Source organism: Rhinoderma darwinii, unplaced genomic scaffold, assembly GCF_050947455.1.
Source record: "Rhinoderma darwinii isolate aRhiDar2 unplaced genomic scaffold, aRhiDar2.hap1 Scaffold_444, whole genome shotgun sequence".
Classification (NCBI taxonomy): domain Eukaryota; kingdom Metazoa; phylum Chordata; class Amphibia; order Anura; family Rhinodermatidae; genus Rhinoderma; species Rhinoderma darwinii.
The window spans coordinates 55,637-78,179 of record NW_027463895.1 but is presented as its reverse complement, the minus strand read 5'-3'; the positions used below and the strand labels follow the sequence as shown (position 1 = coordinate 78,179).

Below are 22,543 nucleotides of genomic sequence, written 5' to 3'. Positions count from 1 at the left end.
GACAATGCATGAGTGATAATGAGCTCATTGATTAAATGCAATTAATGAATAGATTGCCACCTCTTGTTGTGTGTCGTCTGTGTTTCTGTGTTTCCGGCATTTCACATTGGAACACCTCATTCACCTTCCTTGTCTTCTCTCCGCCCTCCCTTTTAGGTAAGTTAAAGAGCTGCACCTGAGCCAGCCACTGATTGATTGATTGATTGATTGATTGATTGATTGATTGATTGATTGATTGATTGATTGATGCAGCACAACAGTCAAATAGTGGAGTGGAGTAGGGGAACAGCAAACAGCCAATAAAGCAGCCCGCCCGCTCGCCTGCCCGCCACAATGGACCTACCTGTGTACACTAGATGGATGTGATGGAATGTACTGTCGTCCCTACATTTCAAGAAGAAGTAAGAATTGCAGTTGCAACAAAGCCTTGCTTGCCTACAAAGAGAGCAGCAATTTGGATTTGTTACTATGTTACCTAGAAGAATAACAAACTGTGCAAGGATGGAGGTTGTAGGAGCAAGGAGAAGTTGTCTGTAAAGTTGGTGGATGCCTATTTTCCATTTTGCAGTCCCTTGTCTCCCTCTTGTGGCCTCCTGGAGGCAACTAGCTGTGCAAAAAAAAGACAGCCTGGCGGCCGGCTGTTGCAGTGTTGCCCTCTCAGGCAACACTGAGTGACTGACTGAGCCTCACCGTCTTATATAAAGTTCAGACGGAACTTTGCACGTGTCATAGTGGAGCCCTCAGGATTCCAGAGCCAGCTTTCTGACATCATAATGGGGCCTCAGAGATAAAAGCCTGGGCCCAGGCAGTGTTGGTCAGTGCTGCTCAGCAGGCAGCACTGGACTGGACTGGATTACAGCTGATACAAGGTGTGAAGGAACAAGGGGTGGCTGTGGGCATGCACTTGCTGCCGCTGCCAGTGTTTATCTGCATGGCAGCAGGGCATTTGCGCGTTGCCAGGAAGGCGTTTTTATGTAGATTCCTCCTCTTTCAGCACTGCATTGTGGTGCAAGCAAAAGAAGCAAATCCTGTCTGGCTTCCTCTCCGGCCTTTATTCACCTCCCGTGTAGCTGTGAGTGTGTGAGCCTGCAGGGCCCCATGGAATTGCCTAGAAGTAGGCTGAATCGCTGCAAGGGCTGAACAGCAGTATCGGGCAGGCTCGGGCAACGCGCGGCCCGTTCGGGTTATCGCTTCTCGGCCTTTTGGCTAAGATCAAGTGTAGTATCTGTTCTTATCAGTTTAATATCTGATACGTCCCCTATCTGGGGACCATATATTAAATGGATTTTTAGAACAGGGAGATGGAAATAGAGCTTGCTCTGTCCACTCCACGCATTGACCTGGTATTGCAGTATTTCCAGGACCGGTGCACCCTTTCCTTATGTGTTGACTAAAAGCAGATTCCAAAAGTGTTTTTTGTCTTTGCTATTGTTTCTGTCTTTCTGAAGGGATCTCCCCTTTTAATCCCATTATTTCAACACCTGTTGGACAATGCATGAGTGATAATGAGCTCATTGATTAAATGCAATTAATGAATAGATTGCCACCTCTTGTTGTGTGTCGTCTGTGTTTCTGTGTTTCCGGCATTTCACATTGGAACACCTCATTCACCTTCCTTGTCTTCTCTCCGCCCTCCCTTTTAGGTAAGTTAAAGAGCTGCACCTGAGCCAGCCACTGATTGATTGATTGATTGATTGATTGATTGATTGATTGATTGATTGATTGATTGATTGATTGATTGATTGATTGATGCAGCACAACAGTCAAATAGTGGAGTGGAGTAGGGGAACAGCAAACAGCCAATAAAGCAGCCCGCCCGCTCGCCTGCCCGCCACAATGGACCTACCTGTGTACACTAGATGGATGTGATGGAATGTACTGTCGTCCCTACATTTCAAGAAGAAGTAAGAATTGCAGTTGCAACAAAGCCTTGCTTGCCTACAAAGAGAGCAGCAATTTGGATTTGTTACTATGTTACCTAGAAGAATAACAAACTGTGCAAGGATGGAGGTTGTAGGAGCAAGGAGAAGTTGTCTGTAAAGTTGGTGGATGCCTATTTTCCATTTTGCAGTCCCTTGTCTCCCTCTTGTGGCCTCCTGGAGGCAACTAGCTGTGCAAAAAAAAGACAGCCTGGCGGCCGGCTGTTGCAGTGTTGCCCTCTCAGGCAACACTGAGTGACTGACTGAGCCTCACCGTCTTATATAAAGTTCAGACGGAACTTTGCACGTGTCATAGTGGAGCCCTCAGGATTCCAGAGCCAGCTTTCTGACATCATAATGGGGCCTCAGAGATAAAAGCCTGGGCCCAGGCAGTGTTGGTCAGTGCTGCTCAGCAGGCAGCACTGGACTGGACTGGATTACAGCTGATACAAGGTGTGAAGGAACAAGGGGTGGCTGTGGGCATGCACTTGCTGCCGCTGCCAGTGTTTATCTGCATGGCAGCAGGGCATTTGGGCGTTGCCAGGAAGGCGTTTTTATGTAGATTCCTCCTCTTTCAGCACTGCATTGTGGTGCAAGCAAAAGAAGCAAATCCTGTCTGGCTTCCTCTCCGGCCTTTATTCACCTCCCGTGTAGCTGTGAGTGTGTGAGCCTGCAGGGCCCCATGGAATTGCCTAGAAGTAGGCTGAATCGCTGCAAGGGCTGAACAGCAGTATCGGGCAGGCTCGGGCAACGCGAACGCGCGGCCCGTTCGGGTTATCGCTTCTCGGCCTTTTGGCTAAGATCAAGTGTAGTATCTGTTCTTATCAGTTTAATATCTGATACGTCCCCTATCTGGGGACCATATATTAAATGGATTTTTAGAACAGGGAGATGGAAATAGAGCTTGCTCTGTCCACTCCACGCATTGACCTGGTATTGCAGTATTTCCAGGACCGGTGCACCCTTTCCTTATGTGTTGACTAAAAGCAGATTCCAAAAGTGTTTTTTGTCTTTGCTATTGTTTCTGTCTTTCTGAAGGGATCTCCCCTTTTAATCCCATTATTTCAACACCTGTTGGACAATGCATGAGTGATAATGAGCTCATTGATTAAATGCAATTAATGAATAGATTGCCACCTCTTGTTGTGTGTCGTCTGTGTTTCTGTGTTTCCGGCATTTCACATTGGAACACCTCATTCACCTTCCTTGTCTTCTCTCCGCCCTCCCTTTTAGGTAAGTTAAAGAGCTGCACCTGAGCCAGCCACTGATTGATTGATTGATTGATTGATTGATTGATTGATGCAGCACAACAGTCAAATAGTGGAGTGGAGTAGGGGAACAGCAAACAGCCAATAAAGCAGCCCGCCCGCTCGCCTGCCCGCCACAATGGACCTACCTGTGTACACTAGATGGATGTGATGGAATGTACTGTCGTCCCTACATTTCAAGAAGAAGTAAGAATTGCAGTTGCAACAAAGCCTTGCTTGCCTACAAAGAGAGCAGCAATTTGGATTTGTTACTATGTTACCTAGAAGAATAACAAACTGTGCAAGGATGGAGGTTGTAGGAGCAAGGAGAAGTTGTCTGTAAAGTTGGTGGATGCCTATTTTCCATTTTGCAGTCCCTTGTCTCCCTCTTGTGGCCTCCTGGAGGCAACTAGCTGTGCAAAAAAAAGACAGCCTGGCGGCCGGCTGTTGCAGTGTTGCCCTCTCAGGCAACACTGAGTGACTGACTGAGCCTCACCGTCTTATATAAAGTTCAGACGGAACTTTGCACGTGTCATAGTGGAGCCCTCAGGATTCCAGAGCCAGCTTTCTGACATCATAATGGGGCCTCAGAGATAAAAGCCTGGGCCCAGGCAGTGTTGGTCAGTGCTGCTCAGCAGGCAGCACTGGACTGGACTGGATTACAGCTGATACAAGGTGTGAAGGAACAAGGGGTGGCTGTGGGCATGCACTTGCTGCCGCTGCCAGTGTTTATCTGCATGGCAGCAGGGCATTTGGGCGTTGCCAGGAAGGCGTTTTTATGTAGATTCCTCCTCTTTCAGCACTGCATTGTGGTGCAAGCAAAAGAAGCAAATCCTGTCTGGCTTCCTCTCCGGCCTTTATTCACCTCCCGTGTAGCTGTGAGTGTGTGAGCCTGCAGGGCCCCATGGAATTGCCTAGAAGTAGGCTGAATCGCTGCAAGGGCTGAACAGCAGTATCGGGCAGGCTCGGGCAACGCGCGGCCCGTTCGGGTTATCGCTTCTCGGCCTTTTGGCTAAGATCAAGTGTAGTATCTGTTCTTATCAGTTTAATATCTGATACGTCCCCTATCTGGGGACCATATATTAAATGGATTTTTAGAACAGGGAGATGGAAATAGAGCTTGCTCTGTCCACTCCACGCATTGACCTGGTATTGCAGTATTTCCAGGACCGGTGCACCCTTTCCTTATGTGTTGACTAAAAGCAGATTCCAAAAGTGTTTTTTGTCTTTGCTATTGTTTCTGTCTTTCTGAAGGGATCTCCCCTTTTAATCCCATTATTTCAACACCTGTTGGACAATGCATGAGTGATAATGAGCTCATTGATTAAATGCAATTAATGAATAGATTGCCACCTCTTGTTGTGTGTCGTCTGTGTTTCTGTGTTTCCGGCATTTCACATTGGAACACCTCATTCACCTTCCTTGTCTTCTCTCCGCCCTCCCTTTTAGGTAAGTTAAAGAGCTGCACCTGAGCCAGCCACTGATTGATTGATTGATTGATTGATTGATTGATTGATTGATTGATTGATTGATGCAGCACAACAGTCAAATAGTGGAGTGGAGTAGGGGAACAGCAAACAGCCAATAAAGCAGCCCGCCCGCTCGCCTGCCCGCCACAATGGACCTACCTGTGTACACTAGATGGATGTGATGGAATGTACTGTCGTCCCTACATTTCAAGAAGAAGTAAGAATTGCAGTTGCAACAAAGCCTTGCTTGCCTACAAAGAGAGCAGCAATTTGGATTTGTTACTATGTTACCTAGAAGAATAACAAACTGTGCAAGGATGGAGGTTGTAGGAGCAAGGAGAAGTTGTCTGTAAAGTTGGTGGATGCCTATTTTCCATTTTGCAGTCCCTTGTCTCCCTCTTGTGGCCTCCTGGAGGCAACTAGCTGTGCAAAAAAAAGACAGCCTGGCGGCCGGCTGTTGCAGTGTTGCCCTCTCAGGCAACACTGAGTGACTGACTGAGCCTCACCGTCTTATATAAAGTTCAGACGGAACTTTGCACGTGTCATAGTGGAGCCCTCAGGATTCCAGAGCCAGCTTTCTGACATCATAATGGGGCCTCAGAGATAAAAGCCTGGGCCCAGGCAGTGTTGGTCAGTGCTGCTCAGCAGGCAGCACTGGACTGGACTGGATTACAGCTGATACAAGGTGTGAAGGAACAAGGGGTGGCTGTGGGCATGCACTTGCTGCCGCTGCCAGTGTTTATCTGCATGGCAGCAGGGCATTTGGGCGTTGCCAGGAAGGCGTTTTTATGTAGATTCCTCCTCTTTCAGCACTGCATTGTGGTGCAAGCAAAAGAAGCAAATCCTGTCTGGCTTCCTCTCCGGCCTTTATTCACCTCCCGTGTAGCTGTGAGTGTGTGAGCCTGCAGGGCCCCATGGAATTGCCTAGAAGTAGGCTGAATCGCTGCAAGGGCTGAACAGCAGTATCGGGCAGGCTCGGGCAACGCGCGGCCCGTTCGGGTTATCGCTTCTCGGCCTTTTGGCTAAGATCAAGTGTAGTATCTGTTCTTATCAGTTTAATATCTGATACGTCCCCTATCTGGGGACCATATATTAAATGGATTTTTAGAACAGGGAGATGGAAATAGAGCTTGCTCTGTCCACTCCACGCATTGACCTGGTATTGCAGTATTTCCAGGACCGGTGCACCCTTTCCTTATGTGTTGACTAAAAGCAGATTCCAAAAGTGTTTTTTGTCTTTGCTATTGTTTCTGTCTTTCTGAAGGGATCTCCCCTTTTAATCCCATTATTTCAACACCTGTTGGACAATGCATGAGTGATAATGAGCTCATTGATTAAATGCAATTAATGAATAGATTGCCACCTCTTGTTGTGTGTCGTCTGTGTTTCTGTGTTTCCGGCATTTCACATTGGAACACCTCATTCACCTTCCTTGTCTTCTCTCCGCCCTCCCTTTTAGGTAAGTTAAAGAGCTGCACCTGAGCCAGCCACTGATTGATTGATTGATTGATTGATTGATTGATTGATTGATTGATTGATTGATGCAGCACAACAGTCAAATAGTGGAGTGGAGTAGGGGAACAGCAAACAGCCAATAAAGCAGCCCGCCCGCTCGCCTGCCCGCCACAATGGACCTACCTGTGTACACTAGATGGATGTGATGGAATGTACTGTCGTCCCTACATTTCAAGAAGAAGTAAGAATTGCAGTTGCAACAAAGCCTTGCTTGCCTACAAAGAGAGCAGCAATTTGGATTTGTTACTATGTTACCTAGAAGAATAACAAACTGTGCAAGGATGGAGGTTGTAGGAGCAAGGAGAAGTTGTCTGTAAAGTTGGTGGATACCTATTTTCCATTTTGCAGTCCCTTGTCTCCCTCTTGTGGCCTCCTGGAGGCAACTAGCTGTGCAAAAAAAAGACAGCCTGGCGGCCGGCTGTTGCAGTGTTGCCCTCTCAGGCAACACTGAGTGACTGACTGAGCCTCACCGTCTTATATAAAGTTCAGACGGAACTTTGCACGTGTCATAGTGGAGCCCTCAGGATTCCAGAGCCAGCTTTCTGACATCATAATGGGGCCTCAGAGATAAAAGCCTGGGCCCAGGCAGTGTTGGTCAGTGCTGCTCAGCAGGCAGCACTGGACTGGACTGGATTACAGCTGATACAAGGTGTGAAGGAACAAGGGGTGGCTGTGGGCATGCACTTGCTGCCGCTGCCAGTGTTTATCTGCATGGCAGCAGGGCATTTGGGCGTTGCCAGGAAGGCGTTTTTATGTAGATTCCTCCTCTTTCAGCACTGCATTGTGGTGCAAGCAAAAGAAGCAAATCCTGTCTGGCTTCCTCTCCGGCCTTTATTCACCTCCCGTGTAGCTGTGAGTGTGTGAGCCTGCAGGGCCCCATGGAATTGCCTAGAAGTAGGCTGAATCGCTGCAAGGGCTGAACAGCAGTATCGGGCAGGCTCGGGCAACGCGCGGCCCGTTCGGGTTATCGCTTCTCGGCCTTTTGGCTAAGATCAAGTGTAGTATCTGTTCTTATCAGTTTAATATCTGATACGTCCCCTATCTGGGGACCATATATTAAATGGATTTTTAGAACAGGGAGATGGAAATAGAGCTTGCTCTGTCCACTCCACGCATTGACCTGGTATTGCAGTATTTCCAGGACCGGTGCACCCTTTCCTTATGTGTTGACTAAAAGCAGATTCCAAAAGTGTTTTTTGTCTTTGCTATTGTTTCTGTCTTTCTGAAGGGATCTCCCCTTTTAATCCCATTATTTCAACACCTGTTGGACAATGCATGAGTGATAATGAGCTCATTGATTAAATGCAATTAATGAATAGATTGCCACCTCTTGTTGTGTGTCGTCTGTGTTTCTGTGTTTCCGGCATTTCACATTGGAACACCTCATTCACCTTCCTTGTCTTCTCTCCGCCCTCCCTTTTAGGTAAGTTAAAGAGCTGCACCTGAGCCAGCCACTGATTGATTGATTGATTGATTGATTGATTGATTGATTGATTGATTGATTGATGCAGCACAACAGTCAAATAGTGGAGTGGAGTAGGGAACAGCAAACAGCCAATAAAGCAGCCCGCCCGCTCGCCTGCCCGCCACAATGGACCTACCTGTGTACACTAGATGGATGTGATGGAATGTACTGTCGTCCCTACATTTCAAGAAGAAGTAAGAATTGCAGTTGCAACAAAGCCTTGCTTGCCTACAAAGAGAGCAGCAATTTGGATTTGTTACTATGTTACCTAGAAGAATAACAAACTGTGCAAGGATGGAGGTTGTAGGAGCAAGGAGAAGTTGTCTGTAAAGTTGGTGGATGCCTATTTTCCATTTTGCAGTCCCTTGTCTCCCTCTTGTGGCCTCCTGGAGGCAACTAGCTGTGCAAAAAAAAGACAGCCTGGCGGCCGGCTGTTGCAGTGTTGCCCTCTCAGGCAACACTGAGTGACTGACTGAGCCTCACCGTCTTATATAAAGTTCAGACGGAACTTTGCACGTGTCATAGTGGAGCCCTCAGGATTCCAGAGCCAGCTTTCTGACATCATAATGGGGCCTCAGAGATAAAAGCCTGGGCCCAGGCAGTGTTGGTCAGTGCTGCTCAGCAGGCAGCACTGGACTGGACTGGATTACAGCTGATACAAGGTGTGAAGGAACAAGGGGTGGCTGTGGGCATGCACTTGCTGCCGCTGCCAGTGTTTATCTGCATGGCAGCAGGGCATTTGGGCGTTGCCAGGAAGGCGTTTTTATGTAGATTCCTCCTCTTTCAGCACTGCATTGTGGTGCAAGCAAAAGAAGCAAATCCTGTCTGGCTTCCTCTCCGGCCTTTATTCACCTCCCGTGTAGCTGTGAGTGTGTGAGCCTGCAGGGCCCCATGGAATTGCCTAGAAGTAGGCTGAATCGCTGCAAGGGCTGAACAGCAGTATCGGGCAGGCTCGGGCAACGCGCGGCCCGTTCGGGTTATCGCTTCTCGGCCTTTTGGCTAAGATCAAGTGTAGTATCTGTTCTTATCAGTTTAATATCTGATACGTCCCCTATCTGGGGACCATATATTAAATGGATTTTTAGAACAGGGAGATGGAAATAGAGCTTGCTCTGTCCACTCCACGCATTGACCTGGTATTGCAGTATTTCCAGGACCGGTGCACCCTTTCCTTATGTGTTGACTAAAAGCAGATTCCAAAAGTGTTTTTTGTCTTTGCTATTGTTTCTGTCTTTCTGAAGGGATCTCCCCTTTTAATCCCATTATTTCAACACCTGTTGGACAATGCATGAGTGATAATGAGCTCATTGATTAAATGCAATTAATGAATAGATTGCCACCTCTTGTTGTGTGTCGTCTGTGTTTCTGTGTTTCCGGCATTTCACATTGGAACACCTCATTCACCTTCCTTGTCTTCTCTCCGCCCTCCCTTTTAGGTAAGTTAAAGAGCTGCACCTGAGCCAGCCACTGATTGATTGATTGATTGATTGATTGATTGATTGATTGATTGATTGATTGATTGATTGATTGATTGATTGATTGATTGATGCAGCACAACAGTCAAATAGTGGAGTGGAGTAGGGAACAGCAAACAGCCAATAAAGCAGCCCGCCCGCTCGCCTGCCCGCCACAATGGACCTACCTGTGTACACTAGATGGATGTGATGGAATGTACTGTCGTCCCTACATTTCAAGAAGAAGTAAGAATTGCAGTTGCAACAAAGCCTTGCTTGCCTACAAAGAGAGCAGCAATTTGGATTTGTTACTATGTTACCTAGAAGAATAACAAACTGTGCAAGGATGGAGGTTGTAGGAGCAAGGAGAAGTTGTCTGTAAAGTTGGTGGATGCCTATTTTCCATTTTGCAGTCCCTTGTCTCCCTCTTGTGGCCTCCTGGAGGCAACTAGCTGTGCAAAAAAAAGACAGCCTGGCGGCCGGCTGTTGCAGTGTTGCCCTCTCAGGCAACACTGAGTGACTGACTGAGCCTCACCGTCTTATATAAAGTTCAGACGGAACTTTGCACGTGTCATAGTGGAGCCCTCAGGATTCCAGAGCCAGCTTTCTGACATCATAATGGGGCCTCAGAGATAAAAGCCTGGGCCCAGGCAGTGTTGGTCAGTGCTGCTCAGCAGGCAGCACTGGACTGGACTGGATTACAGCTGATACAAGGTGTGAAGGAACAAGGGGTGGCTGTGGGCATGCACTTGCTGCCGCTGCCAGTGTTTATCTGCATGGCAGCAGGGCATTTGGGCGTTGCCAGGAAGGCGTTTTTATGTAGATTCCTCCTCTTTCAGCACTGCATTGTGGTGCAAGCAAAAGAAGCAAATCCTGTCTGGCTTCCTCTCCGGCCTTTATTCACCTCCCGTGTAGCTGTGAGTGTGTGAGCCTGCAGGGCCCCATGGAATTGCCTAGAAGTAGGCTGAATCGCTGCAAGGGCTGAACAGCAGTATCGGGCAGGCTCGGGCAACGCGCGGCCCGTTCGGGTTATCGCTTCTCGGCCTTTTGGCTAAGATCAAGTGTAGTATCTGTTCTTATCAGTTTAATATCTGATACGTCCCCTATCTGGGGACCATATATTAAATGGATTTTTAGAACAGGGAGATGGAAATAGAGCTTGCTCTGTCCACTCCACGCATTGACCTGGTATTGCAGTATTTCCAGGACCGGTGCACCCTTTCCTTATGTGTTGACTAAAAGCAGATTCCAAAAGTGTTTTTTGTCTTTGCTATTGTTTCTGTCTTTCTGAAGGGATCTCCCCTTTTAATCCCATTATTTCAACACCTGTTGGACAATGCATGAGTGATAATGAGCTCATTGATTAAATGCAATTAATGAATAGATTGCCACCTCTTGTTGTGTGTCGTCTGTGTTTCTGTGTTTCCGGCATTTCACATTGGAACACCTCATTCACCTTCCTTGTCTTCTCTCCGCCCTCCCTTTTAGGTAAGTTAAAGAGCTGCACCTGAGCCAGCCACTGATTGATTGATTGATTGATTGATTGATTGATTGATGCAGCACAACAGTCAAATAGTGGAGTGGAGTAGGGAACAGCAAACAGCCAATAAAGCAGCCCGCCCGCTCGCCTGCCCGCCACAATGGACCTACCTGTGTACACTAGATGGATGTGATGGAATGTACTGTCGTCCCTACATTTCAAGAAGAAGTAAGAATTGCAGTTGCAACAAAGCCTTGCTTGCCTACAAAGAGAGCAGCAATTTGGATTTGTTACTATGTTACCTAGAAGAATAACAAACTGTGCAAGGATGGAGGTTGTAGGAGCAAGGAGAAGTTGTCTGTAAAGTTGGTGGATGCCTATTTTCCATTTTGCAGTCCCTTGTCTCCCTCTTGTGGCCTCCTGGAGGCAACTAGCTGTGCAAAAAAAAGACAGCCTGGCGGCCGGCTGTTGCAGTGTTGCCCTCTCAGGCAACACTGAGTGACTGACTGAGCCTCACCGTCTTATATAAAGTTCAGACGGAACTTTGCACGTGTCATAGTGGAGCCCTCAGGATTCCAGAGCCAGCTTTCTGACATCATAATGGGGCCTCAGAGATAAAAGCCTGGGCCCAGGCAGTGTTGGTCAGTGCTGCTCAGCAGGCAGCACTGGACTGGACTGGATTACAGCTGATACAAGGTGTGAAGGAACAAGGGGTGGCTGTGGGCATGCACTTGCTGCCGCTGCCAGTGTTTATCTGCATGGCAGCAGGGCATTTGGGCGTTGCCAGGAAGGCGTTTTTATGTAGATTCCTCCTCTTTCAGCACTGCATTGTGGTGCAAGCAAAAGAAGCAAATCCTGTCTGGCTTCCTCTCCGGCCTTTATTCACCTCCCGTGTAGCTGTGAGTGTGTGAGCCTGCAGGGCCCCATGGAATTGCCTAGAAGTAGGCTGAATCGCTGCAAGGGCTGAACAGCAGTATCGGGCAGGCTCGGGCAACGCGCGGCCCGTTCGGGTTATCGCTTCTCGGCCTTTTGGCTAAGATCAAGTGTAGTATCTGTTCTTATCAGTTTAATATCTGATACGTCCCCTATCTGGGGACCATATATTAAATGGATTTTTAGAACAGGGAGATGGAAATAGAGCTTGCTCTGTCCACTCCACGCATTGACCTGGTATTGCAGTATTTCCAGGACCGGTGCACCCTTTCCTTATGTGTTGACTAAAAGCAGATTCCAAAAGTGTTTTTTGTCTTTGCTATTGTTTCTGTCTTTCTGAAGGGATCTCCCCTTTTAATCCCATTATTTCAACACCTGTTGGACAATGCATGAGTGATAATGAGCTCATTGATTAAATGCAATTAATGAATAGATTGCCACCTCTTGTTGTGTGTCGTCTGTGTTTCTGTGTTTCCGGCATTTCACATTGGAACACCTCATTCACCTTCCTTGTCTTCTCTCCGCCCTCCCTTTTAGGTAAGTTAAAGAGCTGCACCTGAGCCAGCCACTGATTGATTGATTGATTGATTGATTGATTGATTGATTGATTGATGCAGCACAACAGTCAAATAGTGGAGTGGAGTAGGGGAACAGCAAACAGCCAATAAAGCAGCCCGCCCGCTCGCCTGCCCGCCACAATGGACCTACCTGTGTACACTAGATGGATGTGATGGAATGTACTGTCGTCCCTACATTTCAAGAAGAAGTAAGAATTGCAGTTGCAACAAAGCCTTGCTTGCCTACAAAGAGAGCAGCAATTTGGATTTGTTACTATGTTACCTAGAAGAATAACAAACTGTGCAAGGATGGAGGTTGTAGGAGCAAGGAGAAGTTGTCTGTAAAGTTGGTGGATGCCTATTTTCCATTTTGCAGTCCCTTGTCTCCCTCTTGTGGCCTCCTGGAGGCAACTAGCTGTGCAAAAAAAAGACAGCCTGGCGGCCGGCTGTTGCAGTGTTGCCCTCTCAGGCAACACTGAGTGACTGACTGAGCCTCACCGTCTTATATAAAGTTCAGACGGAACTTTGCACGTGTCATAGTGGAGCCCTCAGGATTCCAGAGCCAGCTTTCTGACATCATAATGGGGCCTCAGAGATAAAAGCCTGGGCCCAGGCAGTGTTGGTCAGTGCTGCTCAGCAGGCAGCACTGGACTGGACTGGATTACAGCTGATACAAGGTGTGAAGGAACAAGGGGTGGCTGTGGGCATGCACTTGCTGCCGCTGCCAGTGTTTATCTGCATGGCAGCAGGGCATTTGGGCGTTGCCAGGAAGGCGTTTTTATGTAGATTCCTCCTCTTTCAGCACTGCATTGTGGTGCAAGCAAAAGAAGCAAATCCTGTCTGGCTTCCTCTCCGGCCTTTATTCACCTCCCGTGTAGCTGTGAGTGTGTGAGCCTGCAGGGCCCCATGGAATTGCCTAGAAGTAGGCTGAATCGCTGCAAGGGCTGAACAGCAGTATCGGGCAGGCTCGGGCAACGCGCGGCCCGTTCGGGTTATCGCTTCTCGGCCTTTTGGCTAAGATCAAGTGTAGTATCTGTTCTTATCAGTTTAATATCTGATACGTCCCCTATCTGGGGACCATATATTAAATGGATTTTTAGAACAGGGAGATGGAAATAGAACTTGCTCTGTCCACTCCACGCATTGACCTGGTATTGCAGTATTTCCAGGACCGGTGCACCCTTTCCTTATGTGTTGACTAAAAGCAGATTCCAAAAGTGTTTTTTGTCTTTGCTATTGTTTCTGTCTTTCTGAAGGGATCTCCCCTTTTAATCCCATTATTTCAACACCTGTTGGACAATGCATGAGTGATAATGAGCTCATTGATTAAATGCAATTAATGAATAGATTGCCACCTCTTGTTGTGTGTCGTCTGTGTTTCTGTGTTTCCGGCATTTCACATTGGAACACCTCATTCACCTTCCTTGTCTTCTCTCCGCCCTCCCTTTTAGGTAAGTTAAAGAGCTGCACCTGAGCCAGCCACTGATTGATTGATTGATTGATTGATTGATTGATTGATTGATTGATTGATTGATTGATTGATTGATGCAGCACAACAGTCAAATAGTGGAGTGGAGTAGGGGAACAGCAAACAGCCAATAAAGCAGCCCGCCCGCTCGCCTGCCCGCCACAATGGACCTACCTGTGTACACTAGATGGATGTGATGGAATGTACTGTCGTCCCTACATTTCAAGAAGAAGTAAGAATTGCAGTTGCAACAAAGCCATGCTTGCCTACAAAGAGAGCAGCAATTTGGATTTGTTACTATGTTACCTAGAAGAATAACAAACTGTGCAAGGATGGAGGTTGTAGGAGCAAGGAGAAGTTGTCTGTAAAGTTGGTGGATGCCTATTTTCCATTTTGCAGTCCCTTGTCTCCCTCTTGTGGCCTCCTGGAGGCAACTAGCTGTGCAAAAAAAAGACAGCCTGGCGGCCGGCTGTTGCAGTGTTGCCCTCTCAGGCAACACTGAGTGACTGACTGAGCCTCACCGTCTTATATAAAGTTCAGACGGAACTTTGCACGTGTCATAGTGGAGCCCTCAGGATTCCAGAGCCAGCTTTCTGACATCATAATGGGGCCTCAGAGATAAAAGCCTGGGCCCAGGCAGTGTTGGTCAGTGCTGCTCAGCAGGCAGCACTGGACTGGACTGGATTACAGCTGATACAAGGTGTGAAGGAACAAGGGGTGGCTGTGGGCATGCACTTGCTGCCGCTGCCAGTGTTTATCTGCATGGCAGCAGGGCATTTGGGCGTTGCCAGGAAGGCGTTTTTATGTAGATTCCTCCTCTTTCAGCACTGCATTGTGGTGCAAGCAAAAGAAGCAAATCCTGTCTGGCTTCCTCTCCGGCCTTTATTCACCTCCCGTGTAGCTGTGAGTGTGTGAGCCTGCAGGGCCCCATGGAATTGCCTAGAAGTAGGCTGAATCGCTGCAAGGGCTGAACAGCAGTATCGGGCAGGCTCGGGCAACGCGCGGCCCGTTCGGGTTATCGCTTTATCGCTTCTCGGCCTTTTGGCTAAGATCAAGTGTAGTATCTGTTCTTATCAGTTTAATATCTGATACGTCCCCTATCTGGGGACCATATATTAAATGGATTTTTAGAACAGGGAGATGGAAATAGAGCTTGCTCTGTCCACTCCACGCATTGACCTGGTATTGCAGTATTTCCAGGACCGGTGCACCCTTTCCTTATGTGTTGACTAAAAGCAGATTCCAAAAGTGTTTTTTGTCTTTGCTATTGTTTCTGTCTTTCTGAAGGGATCTCCCCTTTTAATCCCATTATTTCAACACCTGTTGGACAATGCATGAGTGATAATGAGCTCATTGATTAAATGCAATTAATGAATAGATTGCCACCTCTTGTTGTGTGTCGTCTGTGTTTCTGTGTTTCCGGCATTTCACATTGGAACACCTCATTCACCTTCCTTGTCTTCTCTCCGCCCTCCCTTTTAGGTAAGTTAAAGAGCTGCACCTGAGCCAGCCACTGATTGATTGATTGATTGATTGATTGATTGATTGATTGATTGATTGATTGATTGATGCAGCACAACAGTCAAATAGTGGAGTGGAGTAGGGGAACAGCAAACAGCCAATAAAGCAGCCCGCCCGCTCGCCTGCCCGCCACAATGGACCTACCTGTGTACACTAGATGGATGTGATGGAATGTACTGTCGTCCCTACATTTCAAGAAGAAGTAAGAATTGCAGTTGCAACAAAGCCATTGCTTGCCTACAAAGAGAGCAGCAATTTGGATTTGTTACTATGTTACCTAGAAGAATAACAAACTGTGCAAGGATGGAGGTTGTAGGAGCAAGGAGAAGTTGTCTGTAAAGTTGGTGGATGCCTATTTTCCATTTTGCAGTCCCTTGTCTCCCTCTTGTGGCCTCCTGGAGGCAACTAGCTGTGCAAAAAAAAGACAGCCTGGCGGCCGGCTGTTGCAGTGTTGCCCTCTCAGGCAACACTGAGTGACTGACTGAGCCTCACCGTCTTATATAAAGTTCAGACGGAACTTTGCACGTGTCATAGTGGAGCCCTCAGGATTCCAGAGCCAGCTTTCTGACATCATAATGGGGCCTCAGAGATAAAAGCCTGGGCCCAGGCAGTGTTGGTCAGTGCTGCTCAGCAGGCAGCACTGGACTGGACTGGATTACAGCTGATACAAGGTGTGAAGGAACAAGGGGTGGCTGTGGGCATGCACTTGCTGCCGCTGCCAGTGTTTATCTGCATGGCAGCAGGGCATTTGGGCGTTGCCAGGAAGGCGTTTTTATGTAGATTCCTCCTCTTTCAGCACTGCATTGTGGTGCAAGCAAAAGAAGCAAATCCTGTCTGGCTTCCTCTCCGGCCTTTATTCACCTCCCGTGTAGCTGTGAGTGTGTGAGCCTGCAGGGCCCCATGGAATTGCCTAGAAGTAGGCTGAATCGCTGCAAGGGCTGAACAGCAGTATCGGGCAGGCTCGGGCAACGCGCGGCCCGTTCGGGTTATCGCTTCTCGGCCTTTTGGCTAAGATCAAGTGTAGTATCTGTTCTTATCAGTTTAATATCTGATACGTCCCCTATCTGGGGACCATATATTAAATGGATTTTTAGAACAGGGAGATGGAAATAGAGCTTGCTCTGTCCACTCCACGCATTGACCTGGTATTGCAGTATTTCCAGGACCGGTGCACCCTTTCCTTATGTGTTGACTAAAAGCAGATTCCAAAAGTGTTTTTTGTCTTTGCTATTGTTTCTGTCTTTCTGAAGGGATCTCCCCTTTTAATCCCATTATTTCAACACCTGTTGGACAATGCATGAGTGATAATGAGCTCATTGATTAAATGCAATTAATGAATAGATTGCCACCTCTTGTTGTGTGTCGTCTGTGTTTCTGTGTTTCCGGCATTTCACATTGGAACACCTCATTCACCTTCCTTGTCTTCTCTCCGCCCTCCCTTTTAGGTAAGTTAAAGAGCTGCACCTGAGCCAGCCACTGATTGATTGATTGATTGATTGATTGATTGATTGATTGATTGATTGATTGCAGCACAACAGTCAAATAGTGGAGTGGAGTAGGGGAACAGCAAACAGCCAATAAAGCAGCCCGCCCGCTCGCCTGCCCGCCACAATGGACCTACCTGTGTACACTAGATGGATGTGATGGAATGTACTGTCGTCCCTACATTTCAAGAAGAAGTAAGAATTGCAGTTGCAACAAAGCCTTGCTTGCCTACAAAGAGAGCAGCAATTTGGATTTGTTACTATGTTACCTAGAAGAATAACAAACTGTGCAAGGATGGAGGTTGTAGGAGCAAGGAGAAGTTGTCTGTAAAGTTGGTGGATGCCTATTTTCCATTTTGCAGTCCCTTGTCTCCCTCTTGTGGCCTCCTGGAGGCAACTAGCTGTGCAAAAAAAAGACAGCCTGGCGGCCGGCTGTTGCAGTGTTGCCCTCTCAGGCAACACTGAGTGACTGACTGAGCCTCACCGTCTTATATAAAGTTCAGACGGAACTTTGCACGTGTCATAGTGGAGCCCTCAGGATTCCAGAGCCAGCTTTCTGACATCATAATGGGGCCTCAGAGATAAAAGCCTGGGCCCAGGCAGTGTTGGTCAGTGCTGCTCAGCAGGCAGCACTGGACTGGACTGGATTACAGCTGATACAAGGTGTGAAGGAACAAGGGGTGGCTGTGGGCATGCACTTGCTGCCGCTGCCAGTGTTTATCTGCATGGCAGCAGGGCATTTGGGCGTTGCCAGGAAGGCGTTTTTATGTAGATTCCTCCTCTTTCAGCACTGCATTGTGGTGCAAGCAAAAGAAGCAAATCCTGTCTGGCTTCCTCTCCGGCCTTTATTCACCTCCCGTGTAGCTGTGAGTGTGTGAGCCTGCAGGGCCCCATGGAATTGCCTAGAAGTAGGCTGAATCGCTGCAAGGGCTGAACAGCAGTATCGGGCAGGCTCGGGCAACGCGCGGCCCGTTCGGGTTATCGCTTCTCGGCCTTTTGGCTAAGATCAAGTGTAGTATCTGTTCTTATCAGTTTAATATCTGATACGTCCCCTATCTGGGGACCATATATTAAATGGATTTTTAGAACAGGGAGATGGAAATAGAGCTTGCTCTGTCCACTCCACGCATTGACCTGGTATTGCAGTATTTCCAGGACCGGTGCACCCTTTCCTTATGTGTTGACTAAAAGCAGATTCCAAAAGTGTTTTTTGTCTTTGCTATTGTTTCTGTCTTTCTGAAGGGATCTCCCCTTTTAATCCCATTATTTCAACACCTGTTGGACAATGCATGAGTGATAATGAGCTCATTGATTAAATGCAATTAATGAATAGATTGCCACCTCTTGTTGTGTGTCGTCTGTGTTTCTGTGTTTCCGGCATTTCACATTGGAACACCTCATTCACCTTCCTTGTCTTCTCTCCGCCCTCCCTTTTAGGTAAGTTAAAGAGCTGCACCTGAGCCAGCCACTGATTGATTGATTGATTGATTGATTGATTGATTGATTGATTGATTGATTGATTGATTGATTGATGCAGCACAACAGTCAAATAGTGGAGTGGAGTAGGGGAACAGCAAACAGCCAATAAAGCAGCCCGCCCGCTCGCCTGCCCGCCACAATGGACCTACCTGTGTACACTAGATGGATGTGATGGAATGTACTGTCGTCCCTACATTTCAAGAAGAAGTAAGAATTGCAGTTGCAACAAAGCCTTGCTTGCCTACAAAGAGAGCAGCAATTTGGATTTGTTACTATGTTACCTAGAAGAATAACAAACTGTGCAAGGATGGAGGTTGTAGGAGCAAGGAGAAGTTGTCTGTAAAGTTGGTGGATGCCTATTTTCCATTTTGCAGTCCCTTGTCTCCCTCTTGTGGCCTCCTGGAGGCAACTAGCTGTGCAAAAAAAAGACAGCCTGGCGGCCGGCTGTTGCAGTGTTGCCCTCTCAGGCAACACTGAGTGACTGACTGAGCCTCACCGTCTTATATAAAGTTCAGACGGAACTTTGCACGTGTCATAGTGGAGCCCTCAGGATTCCAGAGCCAGCTTTCTGACATCATAATGGGGCCTCAGAGATAAAAGCCTGGGCCCAGGCAGTGTTGGTCAGTGCTGCTCAGCAGGCAGCACTGGACTGGACTGGATTACAGCTGATACAAGGTGTGAAGGAACAAGGGGTGGCTGTGGGCATGCACTTGCTGCCGCTGCCAGTGTTTATCTGCATGGCAGCAGGGCATTTGGGCGTTGCCAGGAAGGCGTTTTTATGTAGATTCCTCCTCTTTCAGCACTGCATTGTGGTGCAAGCAAAAGAAGCAAATCCTGTCTGGCTTCCTCTCCGGCCTTTATTCACCTCCCGTGTAGCTGTGAGTGTGTGAGCCTGCAGGGCCCCATGGAATTGCCTAGAAGTAGGCTGAATCGCTGCAAGGGCTGAACAGCAGTATCGGGCAGGCTCGGGCAACGCGCGGCCCGTTCGGGTTATCGCTTCTCGGCCTTTTGGCTAAGATCAAGTGTAGTATCTGTTCTTATCAGTTTAATATCTGATACGTCCCCTATCTGGGGACCATATATTAAATGGATTTTTAGAACAGGGAGATGGAAATAGAGCTTGCTCTGTCCACTCCACGCATTGACCTGGTATTGCAGTATTTCCAGGACCGGTGCACCCTTTCCTTATGTGTTGACTAAAAGCAGATTCCAAAAGTGTTTTTTGTCTTTGCTATTGTTTCTGTCTTTCTGAAGGGATCTCCCCTTTTAATCCCATTATTTCAACACCTGTTGGACAATGCATGAGTGATAATGAGCTCATTGATTAAATGCAATTAATGAATAGATTGCCACCTCTTGTTGTGTGTCGTCTGTGTTTCTGTGTTTCCGGCATTTCACATTGGAACACCTCATTCACCTTCCTTGTCTTCTCTCCGCCCTCCCTTTTAGGTAAGTTAAAGAGCTGCACCTGAGCCAGCCACTGATTGATTGATTGATTGATTGATTGATTGATTGATTGATTGATTGATTGATTGATTGATGCAGCACAACAGTCAAATAGTGGAGTGGAGTAGGGGAACAGCAAACAGCCAATAAAGCAGCCCGCCCGCTCGCCTGCCCGCCACAATGGACCTACCTGTGTACACTAGATGGATGTGATGGAATGTACTGTCGTCCCTACATTTCAAGAAGAAGTAAGAATTGCAGTTGCAACAAAGCCTTGCTTGCCTACAAAGAGAGCAGCAATTTGGATTTGTTACTATGTTACCTAGAAGAATAACAAACTGTGCAAGGATGGAGGTTGTAGGAGCAAGGAGAAGTTGTCTGTAAAGTTGGTGGATGCCTATTTTCCATTTTGCAGTCCCTTGTCTCCCTCTTGTGGCCTCCTGGAGGCAACTAGCTGTGCAAAAAAAAGACAGCCTGGCGGCCGGCTGTTGCAGTGTTGCCCTCTCAGGCAACACTGAGTGACTGACTGAGCCTCACCGTCTTATATAAAGTTCAGACGGAACTTTGCACGTGTCATAGTGGAGCCCTCAGGATTCCAGAGCCAGCTTTCTGACATCATAATGGGGCCTCAGAGATAAAAGCCTGGGCCCAGGCAGTGTTGGTCAGTGCTGCTCAGCAGGCAGCACTGGACTGGACTGGATTACAGCTGATACAAGGTGTGAAGGAACAAGGGGTGGCTGTGGGCATGCACTTGCTGCCGCTGCCAGTGTTTATCTGCATGGCAGCAGGGCATTTGGGCGTTGCCAGGAAGGCGTTTTTATGTAGATTCCTCCTCTTTCAGCACTGCATTGTGGTGCAAGCAAAAGAAGCAAATCCTGTCTGGCTTCCTCTCCGGCCTTTATTCACCTCCCGTGTAGCTGTGAGTGTGTGAGCCTGCAGGGCCCCATGGAATTGCCTAGAAGTAGGCTGAATCGCTGCAAGGGCTGAACAGCAGTATCGGGCAGGCTCGGGCAACGCGCGGCCCGTTCGGGTTATCGCTTCTCGGCCTTTTGGCTAAGATCAAGTGTAGTATCTGTTCTTATCAGTTTAATATCTGATACGTCCCCTATCTGGGGACCATATATTAAATGGATTTTTAGAACAGGGAGATGGAAATAGAGCTTGCTCTGTCCACTCCACGCATTGACCTGGTATTGCAGTATTTCCAGGACCGGTGCACCCTTTCCTTATGTGTTGACTAAAAGCAGATTCCAAAAGTGTTTTTTGTCTTTGCTATTGTTTCTGTCTTTCTGAAGGGATCTCCCCTTTTAATCCCATTATTTCAACACCTGTTGGACAATGCATGAGTGATAATGAGCTCATTGATTAAATGCAATTAATGAATAGATTGCCACCTCTTGTTGTGTGTCGTCTGTGTTTCTGTGTTTCCGGCATTTCACATTGGAACACCTCATTCACCTTCCTTGTCTTCTCTCCGCCCTCCCTTTTAGGTAAGTTAAAGAGCTGCACCTGAGCCAGCCACTGATTGATTGATTGATTGATTGATTGATTGATTGATTGATTGATTGATTGATTGATTGATGCAGCACAACAGTCAAATAGTGGAGTGGAGTAGGGGAACAGCAAACAGCCAATAAAGCAGCCCGCCCGCTCGCCTGCCCGCCACAATGGACCTACCTGTGTACACTAGATGGATGTGATGGAATGTACTGTCGTCCCTACATTTCAAGAAGAAGTAAGAATTGCAGTTGCAACAAAGCCTTGCTTGCCTACAAAGAGAGCAGCAATTTGGATTTGTTACTATGTTACCTAGAAGAATAACAAACTGTGCAAGGATGGAGGTTGTAGGAGCAAGGAGAAGTTGTCTGTAAAGTTGGTGGATGCCTATTTTCCATTTTGCAGTCCCTTGTCTCCCTCTTGTGGCCTCCTGGAGGCAACTAGCTGTGCAAAAAAAAGACAGCCTGGCGGCCGGCTGTTGCAGTGTTGCCCTCTCAGGCAACACTGAGTGACTGACTGAGCCTCACCGTCTTATATAAAGTTCAGACGGAACTTTGCACGTGTCATAGTGGAGCCCTCAGGATTCCAGAGCCAGCTTTCTGACATCATAATGGGGCCTCAGAGATAAAAGCCTGGGCCCAGGCAGTGTTGGTCAGTGCTGCTCAGCAGGCAGCACTGGACTGGACTGGATTACAGCTGATACAAGGTGTGAAGGAACAAGGGGTGGCTGTGGGCATGCACTTGCTGCCGCTGCCAGTGTTTATCTGCATGGCAGCAGGGCATTTGGGCGTTGCCAGGAAGGCGTTTTTATGTAGATTCCTCCTCTTTCAGCACTGCATTGTGGTGCAAGCAAAAGAAGCAAATCCTGTCTGGCTTCCTCTCCGGCCTTTATTCACCTCCCGTGTAGCTGTGAGTGTGTGAGCCTGCAGGGCCCCATGGAATTGCCTAGAAGTAGGCTGAATCGCTGCAAGGGCTGAACAGCAGTATCGGGCAGGCTCGGGCAACGCGCGGCCCGTTCGGGTTATCGCTTCTCGGCCTTTTGGCTAAGATCAAGTGTAGTATCTGTTCTTATCAGTTTAATATCTGATACGTCCCCTATCTGGGGACCATATATTAAATGGATTTTTAGAACAGGGAGATGGAAATAGAGCTTGCTCTGTCCACTCCACGCATTGACCTGGTATTGCAGTATTTCCAGGACCGGTGCACCCTTTCCTTATGTGTTGACTAAAAGCAGATTCCAAAAGTGTTTTTTGTCTTTGCTATTGTTTCTGTCTTTCTGAAGGGATCTCCCCTTTTAATCCCATTATTTCAACACCTGTTGGACAATGCATGAGTGATAATGAGCTCATTGATTAAATGCAATTAATGAATAGATTGCCACCTCTTGTTGTGTGTCGTCTGTGTTTCTGTGTTTCCGGCATTTCACATTGGAACACCTCATTCACCTTCCTTGTCTTCTCTCCGCCCTCCCTTTTAGGTAAGTTAAAGAGCTGCACCTGAGCCAGCCACTGATTGATTGATTGATTGATTGATTGATTGATTGATTGATTGATTGATTGATTGCAGCACAACAGTCAAATAGTGGAGTGGAGTAGGGGAACAGCAA

General features: G+C 47.6%; 15 non-coding genes across 15 annotated transcripts; all 15 read left to right on the top strand.

The window, feature by feature from the left end:
• Positions 1 to 1,186: 1,186 nt before the first annotated feature.
• Positions 1,187 to 1,377, top strand: LOC142715629 (U2 spliceosomal RNA). The gene has a single exon (XR_012870981.1). It is a non-coding gene; the product is annotated as a U2 spliceosomal RNA (small nuclear RNA).
• Positions 1,378 to 2,695: 1,318 nt separating this feature from the next.
• On the top strand, positions 2,696 to 2,886 carry LOC142715628 (U2 spliceosomal RNA). The gene has a single exon (XR_012870980.1). It is a non-coding gene; the product is annotated as a U2 spliceosomal RNA (small nuclear RNA).
• Positions 2,887 to 4,158: 1,272 nt separating this feature from the next.
• LOC142715627 (U2 spliceosomal RNA) lies at positions 4,159 to 4,349 on the top strand. The gene has a single exon (XR_012870979.1). It is a non-coding gene; the product is annotated as a U2 spliceosomal RNA (small nuclear RNA).
• A 1,288-nt stretch (positions 4,350 to 5,637) lies between these two features.
• Positions 5,638 to 5,828, top strand: LOC142715625 (U2 spliceosomal RNA). The gene has a single exon (XR_012870978.1). It is a non-coding gene; the product is annotated as a U2 spliceosomal RNA (small nuclear RNA).
• Positions 5,829 to 7,116: 1,288 nt separating this feature from the next.
• LOC142715624 (U2 spliceosomal RNA) lies at positions 7,117 to 7,307 on the top strand. The gene has a single exon (XR_012870977.1). It is a non-coding gene; the product is annotated as a U2 spliceosomal RNA (small nuclear RNA).
• Positions 7,308 to 8,594: 1,287 nt separating this feature from the next.
• Positions 8,595 to 8,785, top strand: LOC142715623 (U2 spliceosomal RNA). Its single transcript, XR_012870976.1, has one exon. It is a non-coding gene; the product is annotated as a U2 spliceosomal RNA (small nuclear RNA).
• A 1,315-nt stretch (positions 8,786 to 10,100) lies between these two features.
• On the top strand, positions 10,101 to 10,291 carry LOC142715622 (U2 spliceosomal RNA). Its single transcript, XR_012870975.1, has one exon. It is a non-coding gene; the product is annotated as a U2 spliceosomal RNA (small nuclear RNA).
• A 1,271-nt stretch (positions 10,292 to 11,562) lies between these two features.
• On the top strand, positions 11,563 to 11,753 carry LOC142715621 (U2 spliceosomal RNA). Its single transcript, XR_012870974.1, has one exon. It is a non-coding gene; the product is annotated as a U2 spliceosomal RNA (small nuclear RNA).
• Positions 11,754 to 13,033: 1,280 nt separating this feature from the next.
• On the top strand, positions 13,034 to 13,224 carry LOC142715587 (U2 spliceosomal RNA). The gene has a single exon (XR_012870944.1). It is a non-coding gene; the product is annotated as a U2 spliceosomal RNA (small nuclear RNA).
• Positions 13,225 to 14,532: 1,308 nt separating this feature from the next.
• Positions 14,533 to 14,723, top strand: LOC142715620 (U2 spliceosomal RNA). The gene has a single exon (XR_012870973.1). It is a non-coding gene; the product is annotated as a U2 spliceosomal RNA (small nuclear RNA).
• Positions 14,724 to 16,016: 1,293 nt separating this feature from the next.
• LOC142715619 (U2 spliceosomal RNA) lies at positions 16,017 to 16,207 on the top strand. Its single transcript, XR_012870972.1, has one exon. It is a non-coding gene; the product is annotated as a U2 spliceosomal RNA (small nuclear RNA).
• Positions 16,208 to 17,492: 1,285 nt separating this feature from the next.
• LOC142715617 (U2 spliceosomal RNA) lies at positions 17,493 to 17,683 on the top strand. Its single transcript, XR_012870970.1, has one exon. It is a non-coding gene; the product is annotated as a U2 spliceosomal RNA (small nuclear RNA).
• A 1,300-nt stretch (positions 17,684 to 18,983) lies between these two features.
• Positions 18,984 to 19,174, top strand: LOC142715616 (U2 spliceosomal RNA). Its single transcript, XR_012870969.1, has one exon. It is a non-coding gene; the product is annotated as a U2 spliceosomal RNA (small nuclear RNA).
• A 1,296-nt stretch (positions 19,175 to 20,470) lies between these two features.
• LOC142715614 (U2 spliceosomal RNA) lies at positions 20,471 to 20,661 on the top strand. The gene has a single exon (XR_012870968.1). It is a non-coding gene; the product is annotated as a U2 spliceosomal RNA (small nuclear RNA).
• Positions 20,662 to 21,957: 1,296 nt separating this feature from the next.
• LOC142715613 (U2 spliceosomal RNA) lies at positions 21,958 to 22,148 on the top strand. The gene has a single exon (XR_012870967.1). It is a non-coding gene; the product is annotated as a U2 spliceosomal RNA (small nuclear RNA).
• Positions 22,149 to 22,543: the final 395 nt, after the last annotated feature.